The sequence below is a fragment of the Serinus canaria genome, chromosome Z (genome assembly GCF_022539315.1).
Source record: "Serinus canaria isolate serCan28SL12 chromosome Z, serCan2020, whole genome shotgun sequence".
NCBI classification, from domain to species: Eukaryota; Metazoa; Chordata; class Aves; order Passeriformes; family Fringillidae; genus Serinus; species Serinus canaria.
This window is the reverse complement of record NC_066343.1, coordinates 44,962,040-44,986,628: the sequence shown is the minus strand read 5'-3', so window position 1 is coordinate 44,986,628 and position 24,589 is coordinate 44,962,040. Positions and strand designations below refer to the sequence as shown.

The 24,589-nt window shown below is 37.3% G+C and overlaps 1 long non-coding RNA gene across 2 annotated transcripts in view; it reads right to left on the bottom strand.

Annotated features, from left to right (window-relative positions):
• Positions 1-2,206: 2,206 nt before the first annotated feature.
• LOC108962598 (uncharacterized) overlaps positions 2,207-24,589 on the bottom strand; it is a 36,513-nt gene continuing 14,130 nt past the window's right edge. The window contains exons 2-5 of one of the 2 annotated variants that reach the window (XR_007780540.1): positions 19,479-19,559; positions 4,329-4,434; positions 2,574-2,765; positions 2,207-2,448 (exon numbers count right to left, since the gene is read on the bottom strand). This is a non-coding gene — a long non-coding RNA (uncharacterized LOC108962598). Of the gene's footprint in view, positions 2,766-4,328; positions 4,435-19,478; positions 19,560-24,589 lie in introns of both variants that reach the window. The other variant, XR_003945876.2, reaches the window with a different exon arrangement.

The window sequence follows — 24,589 nt, the reverse complement described above, 5'->3', positions numbered from 1 at the left end:
TAACAGTTTCAAGTACTCTACTGGCAGGCTGTCCACTGTCTTGGTGATGTTCAGGAAGCTCTTCCTCTGGATATCTGCCTTTAATCTGTGTCTTGTACTTCCACTTACAACCTCATCACTTCTGAATGTTATCTGTTTGAATTTTTTAATATGTGTATGTAAACATCACTTGTTAATAAATTACTACAACAAACATGTACAGGACATATGAAAAAACCAACTAAGGAATGATAGACAAAATTAAAAATTCAAAACCAGCACCAATTTATTAAAAACAACTCCTCCAGAATGTGGCCATAAGGAAAGAGTTTTCACAATCTGTTCATCTGCATAATTAGTAATTGAGAACCTGAGAACAGTTGGAACATTGCTGTGGGCAAGCCAGGTCAGATCACTGAAAACATAAATAACAAAGATTCAGATTCCCAAAAACTACAAACATCAGAATGGAGCTAACAGCAACTCTAATAAGAAGAGAGAAAATAAACAGAAAGATAGATAATTCAGGGAGCCATGAAGGGCCATAAGACTACTGGAAAAAAATTATCATTGTAACATAAGTTTCATCTGAGGCTTAAAAGAAACATGGGACAGGAGCATGGGAAAGAGGTGGGAGGAAGTGAGGAGAGGAGGAAAAGGAAGGAGAAGAAAAAAAGGAAGATGCATGAAAAAACACAATAATTTATTTTACTTATCATTTGTATAATGGCACAAGCATGTGAGTACTTCTGCCAGACACACATAAAGTATTCCATCTCATTATTAGAAAAAAACCCAATTATTACTATTTATAATAATGTAATAATATGACTAGTAACTTCAGGAGCAAAAATTTTTGTAGCAAGAATGGACTCCTTTGCTTTCACCAAACCACAGTGAAAAATCGTGGAGCACACAAAGTGCTGCAAAGCCACGTGTTCCACCTTGGGAGATAAGGAGTAATGCAGGTAAGGTAGTGATGCATTAATCAGCTGCAGATCCATTCTTTCCAGTGATTTAGTTTGCTGCATCTTCATCAGATACAGGCATCAGAAGACCAAAAGAAGGTAAGTTTTCTTTGCTGGCTCTAAACCTTTCATACAATGGCTTCAGTTTGTCAGCCTTGTTTCTTATGTTCAGTACAAGGGCATTCTCCAAAATAATTGGCTATCAACATGTAATTTATTGGTATTTATTCATTTCACCCTCCTGGCAAATTGTAATAATAACACAATTTAAACACTGTTTGTATGTGTTGGCAGTAGGATCATTTTGCATAGGATCAGAAGATTACTTTTTTGTTAAATAAGGGAAGTAGCCTATCTGCTTGAGCATTCACCAATGTTTGAGCAATGTAATTCCTTGAGGATTTTAAATGTCAAAAAATGTAAAGGAGGGACTCAAGGTTCTTTCCATTTACAAAAACCGAGTTTATTCATGTTACAATGAGGTGACATAAAAAGTAATATCTGAAGGCAACACTATTGTTTGAAATTCTGTCCTTTTCAGAATATTATGTTGTTTGTAATTGCATTAAAAAAGTGTTTGGGACTCTAATGTCTTAGACCCTCGAGTGCATAAGGTGAGATATTAGAGTAAGGGATGAACTGAAAATTAACAATGCCAGAAAGAGAGCAATATAAAAACAACTGCATTAAAATCAGCCGTTTAATGAATATAAATACCGTTGATTAAATAGTAATTACAAAGGCCACTGTTTTTATTTTATTACATTTAATAACCTCAAAGATATATGCCTACTAACATGACAATACTATCAGGTAGGATCTACAAAAACCAGTATGTCTCCATTCTCCCAAACCCAAATTCAACAGGTAGTTAGCCCAATCTTTCGGTCAGAGTCTCAAAAACAGGCACATAAAAACTGCAGAAATGGCTTAATATGGAGAACCATACAGCACAAAAATGAAGTTCTGGAAGGCTGAATTCTAGAAATTCTTTCTAATGGAAGAAAAAGAAATTACTAGTAACACCAAGAGAAATAAACATTCTATGTCCTCCAAAATTTCCTTTACACAGGTGGGCTATTGGACTCTCCCATTTTGAGTTAAGGAGCAGCTGTAGACTCTGGTTTGAAACACAGACTAAATGCTCTATCTAAATGCACTTTACTTTGGATACAGGAACACTTGATATGTGTGATACCATTTCTTGCTATTAAGTGGAAATTAAGCCATTTGCTTCAAATTAAGCCATTTAAGGGTTATTAATGCTTTAAAAGGTTGTTATTATTATTGTTACAGTTATTATTAAAGGGTTAATTATTCAAAAGGTACTGTTGGAAAGTTGTTATTAGTACTATTATTGTTGGTAGTAGAAGCAGTAGTAGTGGTAGTGGTAGTGGTGGTAGTAGTAGTAATAGTAATAATAACCATTAAAAAGGATATTAACCCTGTAATTTTTTTACTCCATGAGGGTGTCCTGGTCACTCAAGACCCTCAGCTCATTCTGCTGAAGGAAAAAAAAAATCGAAATAATTTGATTGGTCAATAGGCCAAACCCTAACTATAATTAAAATATTTACATAGGTCTCATATGTCTTTTGAAGTGTAAGACTTTTTGAAGCAGTGTACCTTTTAAATATCATTCAATCCCGTTGGATTTTTTTAGAATTGTTTCATATGTTTTACATACACCAACCAAGTCCATATGCTTTGTTTCACCTCTCCATCACACCAGTGTGAAATATCTCTGATGATGCTTCACGTCATGGTTTAAGCCCAGCTGCCAACTACTCACCACAAAGCTGCTCTTCCATAACTTCCCTGGAAAAGGGAGGAAAATGAAAAGTAAAACCTGTAGGTTGAGATCAAGACAGCTTAATATTAAAACAGAATAAAATATAGTAACAATAGATGATGATGATGACGACGACGATGATGATGATGATGATAATAATAATATTTATAATAATAAAGGAAAAACAGGTTGTTCACAAAACATTTGTTCTCAATCCATTGGCCAATGCCAGACCCCATCCCCAAACCCTAATCAGCCTCTCCTCTGGGTAACTTACAGAATTTATAGACTGGACATGATGTTCTAGAGTGTGGAATATTCCTTTTATCAATTTGAATCACCTGTCTTTGCTTTCTCACAGCTTTCCTATTTCTACCTCCTCACTGGCAGAAAATAAGACACAAAATAGCACTTGGGTTAGGATAAATACAACAATCAAAATATCAGAGTGTTATCAACATTATTCTCACACTGAATCCAAAATGCAGGAATGGTCCAGCTACGGAGAAGGAATTAACACCATCACAGATGAAATCAGGACACTTGGCCAGCTTGATCACTTTCTCTGATGAAGCAACCATTTGATAGATGAGAAGGGAGCAGAGGATATTACCTACATGGATTTCAGTCATGTTCTTGATACTGTTTGACATGAGATCCTTGTAGATAAACTCTGGATGTGTAGGGCAGATGAGTAGGCAGTGATGTGGATTGAAAACTCTCTGAACGGCCAGGCTCTGAGAGGGGAGATCACTGGGGGCGGAGCTGGCAGTCAATAATTAGAAGTGAACCCCAGGAGTCAGTGATTAATCTGATCCTGTTTAACATCCTCATTAATGTTTTGGATGATGGGAGAAAGCGTACCCTCAGCAAGTTTGCTGGCTGGGCAAACCCAGGAGTGGTGGTTGATACACCAGAAGCTCACCCTGCCTCCATATTCATCCCAGAGGGATCTTGACAGGGTGGAGAAATGAAACAAAGATATTTCATAAAGTTCAACAAGGAGAAGACCAAAGTACTACACTGAAAGAAAGAGCAATCAAATATACCCATCTATCCTAAGGGTCATCTAGAACCCATTTCAGAGCTATCATAAAGGCAGAATTTTCTTGCAAGTCACATTTCTTCAACAAGTGGAAAATTGGCCACCTGTGACTTCTCTGAAACTCTCTTCACTTTCTGGGAATATAACATGCAGCCAGAAAGGGCACTGCTAATCAGCTTGCAACAAGGATTTTGTAACAGTTCTCAAAGCACTCAGTTTACAAGAAAGATAGTTCTAAAATACCCGAGGTATGTTACGTCCCATCTAGTCTTCAGAAGGCAAAACCATACATAGTTACGGACGCCTTTTTTCTCATAGTGCAACTGATTCCAAATATCAGTTTTCTGTTTCTGTACTAAATTGTCTAATTTTTAAATAAATTAATTCTAATGAAAATCAATGTGCACTTGAAATTTTTACACACATGTTTTTTTAAATCTTTTCAAGATTTTATGAATCTCAGATCTATTCCTGAGTACCCAAGGACAGTCTATACTTCCTTGAATATTATGTGTTAGTTAAATTAGATTCACACTGAACTCACCACTTATTCATGGACACAGTCTTCAGTCTGGTTTTGGTTTTGGAGATCATTTTTTTATTACAAGTCTGCCAGATCCATTCATCTGTGATCAAGACAAGCTACCTGTCTGGATAGGAGAAGATAATGGAATACATGAAGAACCATATGCATGAAGTATACACAGTGGAGGCTGTGGACTACTTTATCCTTAATTCACAACATACAGCTACTGAATCCAAGCCCAGGCAGGTCAGAAACGGAACAAGAATGTGGCACTCCTATACCTCAGGAAGCTCCTTCAGCCAGTAAATTTAATTTTCCCAATTAAATGGACATTACCACTCAAAAATAATTGAAAAGGATTTCTTTAGAAGACACAGCGAGAATATGAATTGACAAGCTTGTATTGGTTTGGAAATACCATGAGAATCCTATTTAAAAAGCCAAATTTACATTAAGGATGAACATGTTTAGAATAGACTAGGCGAACTAAGTCAGCTGGCCTTGTACTGTACATAAGACAGATATTGGGAAGAGAGAGGAGCAGGTAGGGTTGGAAACTATAGAGATACCTGACATTCTACTTAATGGAGAGGAAACATTTTATCATGTATTCTGTCAATGCCTTCTGAACTCATAGAAAATGTGAGGCCTTGAGCACCTGTTATTGCTGAAGATCCACCAGCACCTTTTCCAGCAGTGGAGAAAGTTACCTCCAGTGTCTTGGGCAGTTTTCAACAACAGTAATGAAACTCTGCAAGCACAATTTCCCTTGGAACTGTAGTTGAAGCAGATATTTTTTACTTCCTCCTCCTCCTAAAAAGAGTGTTTTGGGTTTTGTGGAATGGAGGAGCTGCTGTGCTCCACCCCAGAGATGGTTACATTTCACTAGTGGTTGAATTGATCTTTAAGTGTGTACAGCTGGCAGCTGGAGCCCTTTCTGGAACAGAAGACATTTTGAAAGTATAGAGCAGTCTTAAGAAAGTAGCACAAGATGAGATGTTATATACCAAAGCTCTGACTCATTTCTTGCTCCCTCAGTTTAAGCAGATCAGCCCTTGAATCAGATTAGTATGAAAACATATTTTGGCCTTGAACAGTTGGCACAATGTCTACAAAGAATTACAGATTTTGGCTTGTTTACCTTTTCCTTCTGTGACATAGGATGCTACGTATGACTTGGTAAAAAATATATTAATTAAATACACCTATCTGCCTTCCTTCTGCTTCTCACAAATACACACACTACATGTTTAATCCAACTAACCTTAATTTAAGAAACAGCCTTGGTGGGTGGCAGTTTTTAAAGTAGCTAAACACAAAACACACAACAGAACTATGAAAAATTCTCTGGTTACTCTGTTTGGCACTTAGTGATTTGGATGAGTGCCAAAGCCAAGCTACTGAAAAAATCCTCCCACTCCAAGACCTGTGCAAGGTGACAATACCTCCTTTATTCACATGATTTAGCTTGCCAATTGTTCTAATCTGGTAAATCACGTATTGTTCAGATGTGTTTTGAGACTCAGAGAGGGAGGAGATGTGAGAAGTTAAACTGTGTGGTTGATGGAGGAAGAGCCAGCCCTTTAGACCAAGAGGTTGAGCACACAATTGAGTAAAAATCTTTTTAATATTTTGTTCATTTCAGCAAGCAGCAACAGGAAAAATAATTTTCCAATCTGTCAGCACATTTCAGCATCATTAGTTTCTGTATCACATTTGCTAGCATTCAAAAATGCATCAGGATACAAAGCAAGAAGAGTTAATTATCTTTACTGGAATCTGAGGTCTGTAAGGAGGTGAAATTGGATTAGATCTGTGGAAACAGGGACAGTTTACATTACCAGAGGGGCCCTACCTGTCTCTTGGCTTGACAATGAACAATGCCTTCAGCAGATGGCATTACAATGGATTAGTGATCAAGTGCAATTAATCCTAATATATCCTCTCTTGAACCTCAATGGCTTGTTAGTTGGAGAAAAAAAAATCTGCTGTCCCTAAAGTGTCAGGTGAAACTCTCATTTGAGGTAAGGCTACCATGTGGAGCTGTGCCTCCATCTGGTGACTCCCTTTTGTGATATTCAAACAGAAGGTGTTTTAATGAGGCTTTTATGGCAGGCACCACCTGCCACTGATCTTCCTCTCTAAAAAGTTGCAATTAGAGGATTGGTTTTACAGTATGGCTTGAATCTTAACCCTGGGAATTCTTCATGAGAGGCAAATCTGGGAGTGATGTTGTAATCCTAAAATACTATTTTGGCTTTTGGTTTACACTGAATTGGTTAGAGAAAATTGTGGTTTGGCTAATTGCAACCAGTTATATGGTGGCTTCTCCCTTTTCAGATGGATTCATAGAATGTCATCTCAAAATTAAATATCTAAGCTGATGGTGACCATATGTCTCCACTCAAATCCTCGTATATTAGCGATACAGCTAACCTACAAACAGAGTAGGGTGGGAGGCAAGGATGGAATTAGGAAAAGATCCACAACTAAGAGAATTTTGGTATTTAAACCATGCACTTACTTCAAGAAATCTTACAAAAATCACTATGACAAGTAACAAGAGGACAGCAGTTCTGTGATTTTTGAACTTCAGTTTTAAGGTCAGTTTTAATTATGGAGTTAAAAGAAGGAGAAACTTTTACTCCCCAATAAAGTAAAAAATAACTATTTTCTGACTTATGGTATCTTCAAGTCATTGCCTGGGTATAACAGCTGGAAGGGTGCTGCTATCTTTCCTGCCATGCCCTCGGGAAAGAAGATGATGATGGTCCTTGCTTTGCCTGACAGAACTCCCTCGCACTTTCACTACCCAAGTAAATTGGCTTCACATGTTGGCACAGTGCACCGCTCCTCAGATTCACACAGTGTGAGCTGACTGGGAACCATGCACACAACAAGCAGCTCTTTTCAGAGCTTCAAGGTTCAGTAAAATCAAAGCCAATTTTTTCTTCAAGGGCCCCCAACGGCCCTTCCACAGAGACTGTTTCCAGGCCTAACGTTTATGATAGAAAAGAGTAGTTTCTTCTGTATACATAAATCCTTGCCCTCTGATGCATGTGCTTTTTGGAAGAAATAGGCAGGAAGCAAACGCATCAGACTCACTTTTCAGGCAAAGAAGAATGTTTCATCACAGCAGTGAATGAAACAGGAGCAAGAAGCTGAAAATACTGCAAAATCTTAGTTGTGGACGTAATGAGTGCCTACGTACTTGCACATGTCACAAAATCACTGTATTCAGATGATGCTACGTAGAAAGAGAATGGGAAAGAAAGTAAAGCACGGACTGAGGGAAATATAAGCTGCCTTCCCGGTGTGCTCAGCTCTTTAATGGCCAGTGTCCAACAGCCAGTAGCCGTTGTCATCAAATCACAGGACAGAAAATTAGATTTAGCAGAATCTTTGTTCAGCATTTCATAGAAGACATACCTTGCTATAAAAATGACAAGTCTACAGATGGGCATTCATGAACCCTAACGTGGGATAGTAGAAATCTTCCAAGTGTTCGAGAAAACAAAGGCAAAAATTACTTTTAATAAGGCTTGCTTCTGTATTATGTTGCCCAAAAGGCAAGAATTTTCATAGCTTTAATGCTGGATTCAGCCCTCAGCCTTCAGTAAAAGGAAGTTAGCCAGCTACACCATGGTGCAAAGCAAATTACTTTCACAAGGCTTGTAATATGTCATTCATTAAGATGACTCTCTTGGCGTCCAGTGTGGGTGTCTGCTTGCTCTACTGTAGAGCTTGAGGGAATATGAAAGATGCCAAACCACTAAAAGAGCTGAGCATTAGAAGCCACTGTGGTCACAGGGCTAATGCCAGCAGCAGAGGAATGTACCAACCAAACTGCAGATGTGAACTCTGGCTATGTAACTCAGCATGCAGGCCTTTCAGATTAAATGAGCTGAAAAATTACAAAAGTTTCATCCTCTAGCCCATGTGTGTATGCCTAAGTAGGCCTATAATTCACTGTTGCTCAATAAGGTCTTTTAATTTTCCTACATATTCACTTCTCCTCTCAAACTTCCTTTAAGCAAGCTGATTTTTTAATGTTTAATATGAATTCCAAAACTGTTGTGTTAGAAATAACATCCCATTTATATAAGATGTTCTTACACACTTAAAACTGAAAATATATAGATATGGCCAGCAATTCTTTAACTTAATTAATATTGTTTAATTCCAGATGCCAATGAACTACCATGCAGGCCCCTTCTCACTCTTCCCCTGCCACTGTCTGGTGGGGAGGAGAATCGCAAAGTAAAAGTAAACCTTGTGGGTTAAGAACAATTTAATAGCTGGAAAAAAATACAACAGTAATAAAAACTGTTGTAATTACATGGAGAGGGAGTGAGAGTAATGCAACCCAAGAGGAACAAGTGATGCACAATAAAATTACTCACCACCTGCTGGTTGCTGCCCAGCCCATCCCCAAAAGTAGTCAGGCCCTTTCTGTGTAACTCCCTACAGTTCACAGCAGTCACCCCCCTTCCACGTAACTCCCCAGTTTATGTACTGCGCATGATGTTCTACCAGATGGAAGAATGACCTTCATCTGACCCTCTCATCTGACCTTTCTCCCTTACAGCTCTTTATGTAGTTCTTCTCTAGCACCTCATGAGACCCTGAAAAGTCCTTGACTTCAGGTAAACACTACTTACCAACAGTCAAAACATCAACGTGTTATCAACATAATTCTCATCCAAATCCAAAGCAATGGACCAGCTGTTAAGTAAATGAACCCTATCCCAGCAGAAACCAGGACAAATGCACAAAATTATTTTCTGTGCTTTTATGTGTGTTACAGTTCAGGCCTGCTGAAAAGAATCCTCTGAATTGCGTCTAAAGAAACTTAGAAAACATGAATGTTATAGAAATTGGTGTATTCAGACGTCAGAATTGCTCCCCAGAAAGTAGGTAATCTAACGTTTTCACTTTCATGCTGTTACTTCAGGAGAGTCTAAAACAGAGGTATTTCTTATAAGTGCAATTGATAGCATCAAAATAAAGGCTGAATTAGACAAATCAACTCAATCTGCATAGTCTGAATAAGCAGTTTTTATTAATCTTAAGTTGAACAGTAAAACAGAGATACTTAGACCTCTCTAAGATGGGTGAAGAGACAGGAGAGAAAGATTTTATTTATGCATTGCAACTCAAGCTCATCAGCTGTATTTCTTAGGATGCACTAGGAAGTGCTGATCCTGTTCTTTGACACAAATTAACACTCATCAGTTATATCTGACATAAATACAGAATATGATATCTATAAGCATCTCTGTTTAAATACCTTACATATAACCTAAAACACAGTTGTATAAAAGTGAACACAGACATTTTGTTGACATCACATTGGAAAGCTTACTCTTCATTCTTGGACAGCTTAGAAATTATTCCATAGTATAGTATTTGATGATATAAATCAGAGCAGAAGTAGAATTAAGCTTTCAAGTGCTGAGTCATAAAGGTTACACCAAATGCACTACCTGATAAGTCTGCAAAATAACCTCATGGCGTCCCATGCTTACAACCTAACAATTATAAGCTGGGAAAACAGACTTCAAGACTGAAGACTGAGATAGTTTTGTAGCCTAAATAGAATTATTTCCATGGAACACCTAGAAGCAGCTAAACTCTCTTTCTCAGAATATTCTTTCCCTTCTTCCTCCTGCCTACATACAGCTTTCATTCCTGACCCTTTCCCTGCAACTCAGAACCCAGAGCCATAGGCTGAAGCCCTGCATTTTGGGAGCCTACGTGCTCTGCTGTGTGATTCCTCTCTGTTTGATGCCAACTATTTCACCATGAGGGATATAAGCTGCTATAATCACAAATGCCACCAGTTCCAAACTCCCATGGTTTTATTACAAATGTTGCAATATGTGTTTTTAATTAAAGTTTCATATGATACTATAATTCCTAACTTTCAATGTCCTGATTTTCCTTTATTTGAAATGTCAGTCACTATTTATCTCTGCTAATAAAGCCACATTTAAGGTATTTTCCTTCATTGCATCTTCATACATGACAACAGGGCTACACTTCACTGAGATGGTAACCAGCTCTCTCTAGTTTCAGATTCAGCTTGACCAGGTTAAACTGAGGATACCCACAGAAAAACAATCATCCACTTCCTCACATACAGCTTGATAAGAGGCAGATGATGATAACAGCTGGCAAGAGTCTTGAAGCACAGGACCATATCTCTGCAAGTGGTTTAAAATAGGGGGTGGAGGGAAGGACATCAAAGAGAGCAGCGTGAGCACCGTCTGTATACATTCACTTTACAGAAATCAGGTACTAATAAAAAGCCTAAATTCTACCGTATTCCAGAGCTCCTACATTTTCTTGCGTCATGATTTTTGTACAAATTTGCCAAAGCTTTATTGTGCTACTCCTCTGTTATTCCAGGAATGGGGGTAAAAAACAATGTTATCACGGAATATCTCCAAGGACTCACCAATGTATCTGACAAGTAGTCAGAGCTGGAATCATGCTCTTGCACCTGCAGATTCTCTAGATTTCCCCAGAGTTAGCAAAGTTTTCTCCCACCACTTTTTTTCTGCTTTCAGAAAGGACAAGGGAAATGGGCTTAGTGGATCTAGTTCAATATTTACCTTAATTTCTGTTTGAAATATAAGATTTTTTTGAGAAAAAACAGCCCATTCTGTCCAGGAACATAGTCTAGGTGAGCTCCAGAGCATCTGCCATTTCAGGTAAAATTATTTTCTGTATCTGGAACTGAAATCTTTTGTACAAAATGGTGTCAAATATTTTGTACCTGGCATTCAGAAAGACCATTGATTTATTTTCTTTTACATTCTAGTCCCTTCATTGTGTTCAGAAGTAAATCTTCTACCTTTTCCGTTCATGCTCTTTTTCTCACAGCTCCTCTTCCCCTCTTGTCTTGGGCTCAAGGTATTCTTTTCTTTCAGAATATGGGCTTTTCCAGTTGGTTCTTTATATTTTCCCATATAGTTCAGGGGAGAATTTTCTAGGAGTCAAGGGATAGAGCTGCAATTTTAATTCCAGTGGCAAGTGTCCAGCACCAACATGAGATTGAGAATGTAGTTTCCAGGACTTTCATAGAACTGTTTGGTTGGGTAACTGCATACAGAGCAACTGGAAACATATTACCCACAGCTGTGTCCTGGGACTGTGGTTGGACTCAAATTCCTCAAAATGTAACTGAAAAATATTTATATTATAGCTACAATATCCAACACATATTGTACTTTATTATTCATCTCCAACACTGAAAAGTTCCAGACCTCAATGGGAGAGATCAAACTCAGGTGAGTACAGGGTTCTTTCCTAACAAGCAGCATTCTGTCACTGCAAACAAATGTGTTCTCAAACCTGTCATATCACATTTTTGGTATCTGAAGGTAAAAGAGAAGGAAAGGCCAGAGGACTCTGTTTTCTTGGGGAAATTTCTTGAAATGGGGAGTAGGGGATGGGTTCTCATCCTTCGAAGGGTACTTGAAGATTTAGTTTGAAAGAGGAAACTGAGAAGGTCCCTCAAAAAGGTCTCTGAAACTGTCTACACACTGGGTTCCAGAATAATCCAAACTCAAAAGCAATCACCATGTGTGCAAGCTTATTTAGTTTCACTTAAGATCTTGAAATAATGTTTGTGTTGCATTTGAGTGCTGTACAAATACTCTGGCCTTCATCAGATTTTTAAGTGCCGATGCATCGGTGACAAATATAATCTGATTAACCATAAGCAATCAGATGTTGAACGAGGCCATTTGCTAAGAACAATATGGGTTAAGGGAGAAAAAAATCTCATCTCTAGCTTTGCAATTCTTATCTCTTTTTTTTTTTAATAAGTGTTTTCATCTATTCTTGTGTCACCTAGAAGAGAAACTTTGATATAATAAAGAAGAAATCCTTACTGAAAACCACATATAAAATCTGTTTGAATAGGTTTTAGGAGAGACCTATCCTCTTTTTTCTTTTACTAGACAGTAAAATTAAACAAGCTGGTGGTACTCAGGTCACTTTTGTGGAGACTAAAACTGTAATGGCTGTGATAAGTGTGTCATTATTGCTGCTTTAATGCAGTGGCAAATGCCACCCACCTTGGCCATCGTATCTCTTATCGCCATAATATCTAACCACCCACTGCTTTCATTACATCTGCCGTGCTGCTTTCTCAATGTAGACTGAACTGGCAGGAGGAGAGGGGATGTTGCCAAGGGGGTACAACTGAAGCCCTTGTTCTACATGGAGAATCTTGCAGAATCTTGCAAGCAGCACCAAGGCTGGTTCAGCTGGGAGAAGACACCGCTTCAGGGACACCCAGCATCATTCCTGACATTGGCAGGAGGGGATGGAGAAGATGCAACCAGGCTCCAGTGTTGCTTGGTGGGAAGGTAAGAGGCAGCAGCACAAGCTGAAACATGCTGAGGTCAGGCTGCAGAGAAAAGACCGTTTCCACCTGAGTACCACCCAGAGATGGGACAGCTGCCCAGGGTCCTAGAACTGTCTCCATCATTGGGAACATTTCACACCTTGACTGGAAGAACACCTGAGCAGGCCAGTCTGAGCCCACAGCTGAGCCTGCTTTGGGTAGGGCCTGGGTCTGGAGACCCCACCTTCTTCCAGAATATGTTGTCTTGTGCTCTCAGTACACAGTTATCCTCATCATATTTCAAGGAATGGAAGGGCATGAAAAAAGTGTGATTCATCCTATGATCCAAGTTTACACAATTGCTAAGCAAGGAATTTAGCTCCAGTCTTCCTCTAATCATTAAAATTTGGATTCCACTGAACCCAAAGGTGTAGGTTTCAAGACTCTCAAACATAAATGTAGGTAAAGTTGTGTTCAATGTGGTCATGTCTGAAGTCCTAATTTCTCCTCTTAGTCCTCAAACATTTATGTTTTCCTTGAAACTGAATTTTCGGGAAGTGAAAGTAGTAGCTGATTACTCAAGAGATCAAAGAAATTTATGTGAGGAGCACTCCTGCATTTGTATTTACAGTGTATCTGACTCAAGCTGTTTGGAAGAGGAATGGCTCCTGCATGTAAAATTTAAATGTTGGGTTTGGTTAGCACAGTCTCCTGTAAGAAACAAAAACTAGAGCCAGCACTTCTGCACTACAGATGTACTACCTTGCAATGTGATAGAAATGGGACTGGATGTAACAGAGTGCAGAGTTAAAAAACTCTCAGCACAAAGCTCCCCAAATTTTTGATACCTAATTAGACATTACATAAGATAGATATTAGGGAAATACTGTAAGAGTGGACTTTGGGCTGTGTCAGATGTGGTTGATGTAAACAGAGATACAGCAGAGGATCTGATCCAAGGACCATGCCCACAGAGAGCAGGACGTTAGCAAGATATTTCCTACCTCCTTCTCATGATTCTGGGACATGGTAATATTAAAGACTGACTAGGCAAAAGAGAAAAAAGGAGAAAAACTGATGGCTTGACTGAGAATTCTATGAACTGAAAGTCTGAAGAAATACCACTTACTCAATGCCAGTGTGAAAAAAGGATAAAAAATTAGTATGTCAATTGTTTCACACAGATAATTTCCTCTAATAATGAATCATAGGTTTCCAGAAAATTGTGTTAACATATGGGATGCACATGCAGAATTCAGAAAAATTATACCTATTCACCTAATGGGTTTTGGAACTAAAATGACACAGAAAGGTGATTTTTTGGGGGGGAATCCTTTAATTAGTGGCTGCTGTAACAGCTGATTTCATTTTTTGTTGACACTTTCATTTTTTCAAATGTTGTTATTTCGTTACAGTTAGTCATGAAACTTACTGAAAAAATGGTGGCATATTCTATTCAGCAAGCCTGTTCCCAAAACCAGTGCTCCCTTTGTTCAAATATGATCCAGAATTTTAGTTAAGTAATTGCTGACTTATTCCCTAGTCCTGTGGCTTTCTTGGACAGGTGAAATAAAATGTTTCACAAGTCCTTCACTTCTGACACACCAACTACCATCATATGGCAATATACCCAGTGATTATGGCTCTGTGGCTTGTGTAACTGTCAGAATTTTGTGGTTTTTTAATAAAGAATTTACCTACATGGCACCAAGTCTGCCACCATCAGACAGGACTTATCCTTCTCAAAGGGGTAAGAGGACTTTGTTCACAACCTTATTGACAGAGCTTTAAATAAGAATTTGGCGGGGGAAGGTATAACATCAGGCTTGGCCTTGGTATACACCAAGGTTAGAGGGAAGGACAATGGTGAGGGCCCTCAGCCTTTTGCCCTGAGCTGCGCTGAGTACACTGGAGTACGCTTGAAGTCTTAGAGGGGCTCCAGAGGAGGAGCCAGCAAGGTAAGAGTTAACAAGAAAAATCCCAATAAACACCTCAAAGAAAAAAAAGGGGTGCTCCACTAAGGCAATACAAGAAACAGCCCAGCAAAAGGGCTTCTCTGCCAATGCATGCAGCATGGGCAGCAACCATGAGGAGCTGGAAGCCACTGAGCTGCTGGAAAGCTACTAAATAGCTGCCATTACTGCAACTTGTTGGGGTGAATTCCATGGCTGGAGCATAGTGATCAATGGCTACAGGCCATTCAGAAGTTACAGGAAAGAAAGGTAAGATTGTGGGGTTGCCCTCTACATCAAGAAGTGATTGAGTGTGGAGAGTTTTCTCGGAAAAGCAGCCATGAGCGGGTCAAGAAGTTTATGGGTAAGAACTCAAGACCAACACAACAAAGGCATCATTGTGGATGTTGTCTACTAGAGGTCCCTCATCAAGGCGAACTTAAGCTTTCTCATTCCAGCTACAAGAGGGATCATGCTTGCAGGCTCTTGTTCTGCTGGGGGGCTCCAACATCTGCTGGAAAGTAGCACAGTAAAATGCAGGCAAACCAGGAGATTTCTGGAATATATGAAGGATAACTTCTTAGGCCAGGCAATAGACAGCCCTAGTAGAAGGAATGCCACTTTGATGGTCACCAGAGAAATCAGATACATCAAGACTGGAGCAGCTTGAGCTGCAGTGATCACACACTGGTGGCGTTCATAGTCCTAAGAAATATGGGTCAGGCAAAGAGTAAAATCAGGACACTGAACTTAAGGAAAAACAGCTTTCAGCTCTTCAAGAAGTTAATTTGCTGAAGCCTCTGGGATCTGCCCTCAAGAACGGAGTAGCAGAACAGATCAGGTACACCATTTAGGATATTTTCCAAAGAGCAGGAGAACTCTCAATCACCAGGTGTAACAAGAAAAGAAGGACAGCATTTTTAACAGGACTTGTTGAGACAGAAAAAGCAGCAATCCTTTTATGTAATGAGAGGGTAAATTCAGACTAGATAGAAGAAATTTTTTATCATGAGTACTGGCAGGTTGCTCAGGCAAGCTGATCGATGCCCCATCACTTGACATATTAAAGAAGAGGCTGGATAGGGCTGCAAGCAATCTCACCAGTGAATGCTACCTCCACTGACTGTAGGAGGGTTGGAACAACGTAATATCTAAAAGACCCTTCCAACATAAAGAAGTCTAGGATTCTATGAGAATAATTAGAATATAAATTAATTTTTGTATCATAACACATATGATAATAGTTTTTTACTGAAGAATGTGTAGCCGTATTCATTTTTAACTAAAATATACCTGTCACAACTGCCTAATTCCCAAGTGCTGCTTTCATATTTTTCACTCAATCTGAGGGTATAATTTGTCTTTATCTAGTAGTACAGTAGGCAGAAGTATTTTCAATTGTCTTTAAATTGTGTCCCCCTGAACAGAAACAGAGGATAAGTGTTGCATGGAGAACATGATTTGCCATCTCTGTGAAGCCCTGTCTGTCCCCATATACCCCACCTCACCCCCAAATGTCAGTGCCTTGTTAATCTCAGATTCAGTGACTCCTTGGAAGAAAAGGTTCCAACTGAGATGGTGGCATTTTTTGAGCTCTCAACTTCCATTTGGCTGTGATCCACTGGCCTTAGGAAAGGGGATTATATTTTAAATTTCTTATCAGCCACTAGCCTTATCAGACTCTTTTTTTAAACTAGAGTCTGTCTGCTAGAATTTAATGAACAAAAGTGCTTCTATGAACTACTGGTATGTATAGTCAGATGTAATTCTGTTTATTCAAGACAGTGCAAGAGAATATGTCCCACTGTATTTAACAACTTAATCTACCAATTGTATCACAACATTTGTGACTCATTTTCCATGAGCACTGTAGCTCTAAACAGAAATGGATTAGCCACAGTATATTAAAGCTTTTTAGTTTTGTACAGAGTTCAGTATTAAACAGAGTTGTAGTGTGCTTCAGGGGAAGTTGATATGGAATTTTATTACTGGAAAATATTTTTAAAGAAATATAAAGCCAATAAGGACCTCTCTGTGACATAAAGAAAATTTTAATTCCTATAATCTCTAAAAAGGAGTTCAGGGAAGACAGCACTGCAAATCTATCAGTAAAATGTGCGCATGAAAATATCTGCTTTGGTCAAAATAATAATTGCTAGCATTATACTAGATATTCAGGAAGAATCAAATGCTATAAACAGTCACTATCACCCTTTGAGCAAAGGAATAACTGAAAGGGTATCAGAAACATTTTCTGGAACTCATCTCTTTATACAGGATTGCTGAAATTTGTTAACAACATATGTTATCCATGTAGAGGGAGGTATGGTTAAACTTTATTTTGAGGTTTGATGTCTCTCAGATTTGCTGGGTTACTTATGTGCTTCTAGATTCTAGATTTAATGCAGGTTAGAAAAAAGAGTAAAAAATCAATAGTGGAAGTAAAAGTTCTCCCCTGCAGGCTCACTATCAGATTCCATTATAAATCCTGTTGTTAGCCAGTTTATTAAAGGGCCTAAAAAAGTTGGCTTGATAGAGAAGTTACTAGGTGTAGCCTGAAACACAAGCATCATTTTTCTGCAAAGTTTAAAAAATTCTGGCCCAACTTTTTAATGTGCAAGCTATTACTCTGTCCAGTTTTAACTAGTCTCTTTCTTCTTTTTACATCCTTAATAAAATATTACTATGAAACTATTCATCCAGATGTTATTTATCTTTAAAATGCATTTAAATATGTTAGCAAATCTAATTTCAAAAGAAGGTGCAGTTAGCAGGTTACTGAATTGTTGAAATCAAAGAAGTCAGTAGTTAGCTCAGAAATCCTATAAGCCTTTCTGTTCCCTAATGGAAAGGTATGAGTTGATTTCCTTTCATGTAACTGGTGAGGTTAATTTTCTTCCTGGGAACCGTAGAAATCCAAGATTAAAATAAGAACAGTACTTTGAACAAATAAATATGCTGCATATTTTCAGCCTCTTGTTACATTGCTGCAAGCACCCAAAATGATTTCAGTGAAGCGGGTTTCTGGTCTTGACTCTCAGCTTTCAGTAAACTGAGTAAAGGTGAATGATATTCTTTTTTTTTTTTTTAATGCACTATTTTTTGGTGATGATCCACTTTCATTATGAGATGCCATTCATAACAAAATGATGTGCATTATATTTTAAACATTTCATGTGTACTGCAGTACCAAAATGGTTAGAGATCAGAATTATTGTGCAGTAAGTTTTTGAACGGATACTATGATCATGTTTTGTTTTCAGTTTGATATTGAGCAAAACCCCAGGAATTATTGCTTCATAATTTTTGTTGTGGTGCTGAATTAATTTGCAGATTGTGGTAATATTTTATTTTATCAGCAAATATTACCTCCATAGCATAAAATGCATCACAATTATCCCTGTTACAGGAGTAAGCTGGTAAAATAATGTCATTCATTTATTTATCAAAGTTTTGTAGGGGAAGAAAATAAAAATAGATATATAAAATTTGGCTGTACTAGTGGTACATCAACTCAAATTTTCAGAATTTAATTTTCAAGTATTTAAGTGTAGCTCAGAACTTTAGCACTGGGGTAATGGGCACTTCCCACTCTCAACTACTGGTACCTGCTCAGCTTACCCTAGCTCTCTCAAACTAACATTCTTTTCAAAGAAAGACTGTAAATCCAGAAATAATCCCTCAGTTCACAGAAGGATTTATACCTTCACATTCACTTCAGATTTATTTCTTCAATTTGTTTTTGTGATTAAGCTGCTTTTCTTTACATGAAAAATTAAATTTTCTTTCTATTGCATACAAAAACATCCTTTGGTTTTTGGTTTAAGTAAAGCCGAAGTGAGAGCAAATTGTGCTTTCCTTATTAGCAAAGTACAGGACTTTGTACTTTTTGTATTTGTTATTCCTAACTGGCATGCAGAGCATCTCTACTCAAAGAAGTTCTGGCATTACATAATTTCAAAATCATTTCCCCTGTCTTGGGCTTAAAGCCCTGATCCACAGATACCACTTCACAATACATTCATGATGAAGATGGCAAAGAATAGGAGAACCTTTCAGTAAAATATTTTATTTTTGTAGGTTCCTATATTATTGACGGCTTTTTATATCCAAGGATGTGCAGAAAGTATATAACAGGCAAAAGCACAATGCAAGTGGAGGGTACCAACCCACTGAGCAATATATAGTATGGGAGACACTAACAAAAATTCCTTTGTGCTTTACCTGAACAACTCTGTGAAATACTCAACTTGTGTCACCCTTAAACCTCTTCCTGCTGTCAGACACACTGAACTGATAGAGAATCTGGGCCTCAAAATCCTGGCTAGCTTATTGTAGCCATGGCTACAGTTTAGCCAAAGATTTTTAAATGAAAGAATGACATTATGTTTAGCAGTATTTACTTAGAAGGTCTATTTAAGTCAGATGAGAGGAGAAAAATTAATAAAGTTCAAAAATGCATCAGGCATTTATATGGCCTTGAAGACAAAAAGAGGGTAAATGATGCTGTTTGGCAGCATTAAATTTTATACAAGGTGTTGTGAAGGATATAGTTTTTCCATTTCACTCTTAATAATGTTCCCCTTTTGGAAGTAAAGCACTACTTCCACAAGATAAAGTCAAGATAAATTCAGAGTGTCTTATACACATAGACAAAAATACAAGTGTAATATTCACAGCGTAGAGTCATGCAAGAGTGCTAAAGAGATACATGTAGGAACAGAGCTGAAATTCCTTAACAAAATAATATAATGCAAAAGACAACTGGATATATTTTTGTCTTGTAAGAAATCAAAGAAAAAGCTTTCTAAAATCTAAAAGACAATAAAAGAGTAGCCATTATTCCTTCTCTTTTACCTGCTCAAGTTTGAACACATCTTCTACTTTTCTTCAAAGATCTGTTTCCAGTACTGCAGGTGACTCATAGAGCATAGACATCTGTGACTCATAAAACAAAACAGAGGAGAAATCTATGAAGAGTTGGCAGATTATATCAGCTGCTGTCAAACAACAACCATTGCACCTCTATGTAAGGCTTCAAAAACTAAGAATATGCAGCTCAGAGACCAGAAATTTTTTCAGCTGCACATTCTTACCTTCTGCAATCTACAGCAAACGTAGCAAACACAGGCTAGCCACACATAAAGTTGCCCTATGAAGACTTACCTTCTGCAATCTACTGTATGGTCTTCATTTTCTGTTCACTGAACTCTCTATGTTCTCTTTGGTATTTAACCAAAATAATTTCAATACTTAATGTTACCATAGACAATTAAACAGAAATAAAATTAAGTACAGACTCAATGTCATCTTGTCTAAAAGCTATCTGCAACATCATAGCAGAAGAATCAACTCTTGCTTCTAAACCCAGAAACATTTTTATATGTACATAAAAGCAAATTAAATTCCAATTCACTTAAATATCATACAGACTACAAGTGGGCACATTCTGATATCCTCACCTTAACACAGCTAATTTCACTGAGAGTTGTTCTGGAAGAGCTACAAACCACCATTCTCTATGAAGATATTTCAACACATTCCTGTTTGTGGGCATGAATATTAACTGGAGTCTTCCATTGACCTTCATGGATAAATCCCATTAAAAATGTGCTCTTTGGCCACTAAATTATTGCCATTAAATGCATAGCTGTTGCTGCATATGGTCAAAGTCTCTGTCTTCCATTATTGCCTACTTTCCAACAGATCAACTTTTTCTCTGAGATGCCTTCATTTGTTTTATTTATAAACATATTCTCTGATTTATAGCTGAGCTAGAATTATCTGACAATTCCTGAAAAACAAGAATTGGGTTTTTATTAAACCAAATATAGCTAATTTCCAGCTTTTTAAAAATTCTTCTAACAGTAAAATGCTAATGTAGAACATAATAATATTGAATACAACATATTTGAACAATATTGAAGATTAAAACCTTTTTTTCTCTTCCTAGAAAGACAACTTAACATGAAAAACATTGGAAGGGTGGTGAAGGTATATTTATCAGGGTATTAACAGGTGTTGTGCTGTCTAGGAAATAGTATCAATTTCAGAAAAGATAATGAAATTGCTTATAAATTGAAATACAAGTAATTTGAATCACTGGAGTATACTGAACTCCTTATAGCCAGGTTTAAAAAAAGCCAAGTAGTGATACTCCATTGTATGACTTAGGGCAGTTATGTAATATTTTTGCACTTACTCCAGCATTCATAGGATTAAAGAATAAAAACATTTATTCTGATGATTATGGGCAAAGTGACAAATTAGTCACTTTATGGTAGAATGGCTAGAAAAAACCAAACACATAGCTTGTTTGCAAGTTTTGCAAACTTCATACAAGTGTTGGTAATCCTGTACTACTTTTGTCTAGAAATCTGCGGCAGTATGTCTAACGGATCCCAGGGAAGAATAATCAGACACCCCATCAGAAGTAAAAAGGTCACAATGTTCTTCAGTTTTTGTCTGGCTAAAATACAAGAGGGCACAGCAAGATTTCCTATCACTTTACAGCCCACATGCTTTTGCAAATTGCTCCCATATCCATATGCTAAATATCCACAAGATCATTTGTATTTTTCTGAATCAAAGTGCAAAGTTCAATGAGCAGCAATTGACTGTTACTAGTGGTAGAGTAGTTGATCTGCACTAAAACAGATTGCCAGTTGGATGGGTGCTTATCTGTGGTAACTTAACTGGGAATTGTGAGTAGAGTTTGAATCAGCTTTGAAATCCTTTCTTATTATAAAAGAGTCTATCTTTTATAATTTTAGCAGAAGATACACATTACAAGAAATGCTGTTAGCAAATGATAAGGCTGTCACAGTTTTAAAGAGTCTATCTTAATATTTATGAGAGGTGTGCGTGTTTATAAGCAGAAAAGGCTACCCATGTAGATGTGAGAATCTCAAGAATGCACTTGTCTCATATCAATTTTTCCTTGAACTATTTCTGCTATCACTTGGAAAATAACTGAAAACTTCCAAAGCAGAAATATTTCTACAGTATCTTTTACCCTTTATTAAAAAGCTCCAGCTAAGGGCACTATTAGCAGAATTTTTAATGTTACTGCTGCGCTTACACGGTCATATTAATCCAAAGTGATCTGGAGGTTTTCCTAACCATTTGGTTTTTATTAGTGTAAAGTAATGAGCACTAGCATGGTGTCTGCATATTTTTGTCAATGCAGAAGTAAAAATGTCTGTGGACTCAGTAACTCACATTACCAACACTGAATGAGCAGTAATGCAAGATGCAGCTCCCATATTGCACTCTCCTTTAATGTTAATTACATTCTCAAACGGGACACGTCTTTTTTTTTAAACCATATATAGCATGTGTTGAAAATGTAGCTATGGTCAGAATAATAAATATACAAAATAGCATTTTAAAACTTAACAGGTCTATGCATAGAAAACTTTCTGACCTAAAACTGATTTTTTTCTTACCACTATGAACTGGTACTGCCTTTTCCTTATAGTAATTCTGTTAGTTCTATGACACTAATTTTACTATGAGAGAGTAAAATATATTCTGGCTAAGACATAACTGATAAAATGTTCACACTTTAGCTCTAGCTGAAGACTGCTCAGGATCTGGACTATAGAACTACATGAGAAAAGATGAAAGCTGACTCTTAGAGAACTGGCTGACTCTCCCAAGCATGGATACTGGGCATTCAGGATTTAGTATTTCTCTAATTTCTTACTATTTTTTTATTGGTATATTTGATGTGAGACTTGCTAGAAAATTTTCTTTCAATAGAAACACACAAATTAACTACTGTACATTATATAGTGCATGTATACACCTAGTATATCTACATATATTTTTCAGCATTCCTGGTATCATGCCCTCCAGCTGAAGATACAGAACATTGCACACAAGTTTCAGCTAGTCAGAACTGATATAGGGTAGATACCTGCTCTTCTACTGAGTCATCTTTGGTGAAAACCTGAGTTGTTTTGGATAAAGCCTTCAGATATGCTGTAAATTACTAAAATAATTAGCCATCCTTATAATTATTGACCCTATACATATATCTGCTTCCCAGTGTGTAAAAGACAGCATGAAACTTTTGCTTATGAAGAAGAAAGTTGCATAAAAAAGTCAACCATAAAATTATTTCATGTCAGAAATCTAGGGATTTTAAAGCTTGATGTTAGATGTCAAAGACTGCAAGAAGGAGGGAAAACTCCAGAAGAATAACCAGTTTTGAGTGCAACAACTCTAGGTACTGATTTTCTGAATGGAGTTGGATGGATAGTTATATAACATCTATAAAATGCCACTTTAAATTATAAAAATGTACACTCTTACTAACCTGAAGTTACATGGGCTGTGATTTTAATTCTAATAGCAAGTTGTCTTTCATCTTAACAGGACAAATTCACCTTTGCATATACCAAAAATACATAACTGTTTGCATCTTAGAAAAAGGATGCAAACATTTGGTGTGCGGTGGCATTGACTTTGTTATGGTGAGAGCTTTCCCTACTGCTCACCTGATATCAAAGTCCCACAGTAATATTTACACTTAGTATCAGCTAGAGTGAGTGAATTTTGTAGAATTTTCTGTATCAGCATTGGTCCACATGACCTAGTGAAACATCTTCAGTTTAGAACATGGCCTGGTTTTCATTGCTTCCCAAGAAACTCAGGAAGGCTGGGTTTTACCAGGATAATGGGACACAAAATTTCACAATTATGGTTACACCTCACCACAAAAAAGCTTTTAATTTGACACATAAATAACCACAAATTTGCTTTCTCATAGAAGCATATAACTATAAATTAATTGGGGCTGGAGGGATTGGTTATAAAGGTCATACAATTCCAACCCCCCTTTCATGGAGTGGGACACCATCCTCATCTTCCCTTACAAATAAAAGTGGGCCAAAGGGCAGAGTAATAGGAAGTTTTCATGGCAAAATAGCTTCTGTGTCAGCTAAGCCATGAGACTTGGAAGTTGTCCCCTGTATATGCAGCTGAAAGGCTTCTGTTTCTTGACAGCTTGCACAACACAATCACTTTCTTAAGGACAGAATAAGTCCAGAAAGCCTGCAAAAATTTTGTCCTTCTACTCCTTTCTTTCCTCTTTTTCATTAAAGAAACAGAAGAATTTTCATTATGTGTCTTCCGAAAACTTTTAGTGTTGTCATATTGAATATTTCTGTTCTCTCTGCTAGTGATAGGGTACAAATTTCAACACAGATCTGCAACACAACAGCACATTTAATAACATTTGATGAATCGAGAATGCAAAAATTATGATTCAAGGTAGATATTTTATCAATATATTTCCAAGCTGCATAAAAGACTAGAAGAGAAGTCTTAGAGGAGTTTTCAATCTGGAATAAAGTTTGGTGCATGGGGCAATTTTTATTTTGAGTCCTTGAACAAAAGTTCAGCTTTGGAGGGTTCATGGTGCATTCAAAGCTTTAAAGATTTTTCATCTAAAATTGCATCCATTTCAGCAGAGAAACATTGGTTTTGCACAGTTTATTTTACTTCTGTAATGCCAATATATGCATACACATAATATACAGTCAGATGTGTTCCCCACTTTGACATTACACTATCAAAAAAGTGGTCTCTGAGCTTTTAGTTAGATTTGAGTCTTAAATGTCTCCTACTATTACAGCAGGGGAAAAGAATGGGTAAAAATTCGTCTCAGAAAATAAAATTCTCCAGATAATTTTGTAAAAAAGCATTTCTAATATTTTTACAGGCTTTGTCTAAGATAACAGTAATGGTAGTATTTATCCATGTTTTTACTCTTTAATAAGTTTTAAAATAGCCTATACATACAAAAAGGGTGGAAAAATTCTTCCTGTAAAAGTATGTAAGTAGATATTCTACAAAAATTTTTGAGCTAAACCTAGATAGTTTTGCACAGCTCCAGATCTTTAATCACTGTTCAGTACTCAGACTCCAAGCTCTGGTGCAGTCAGAGATATTTTATACAC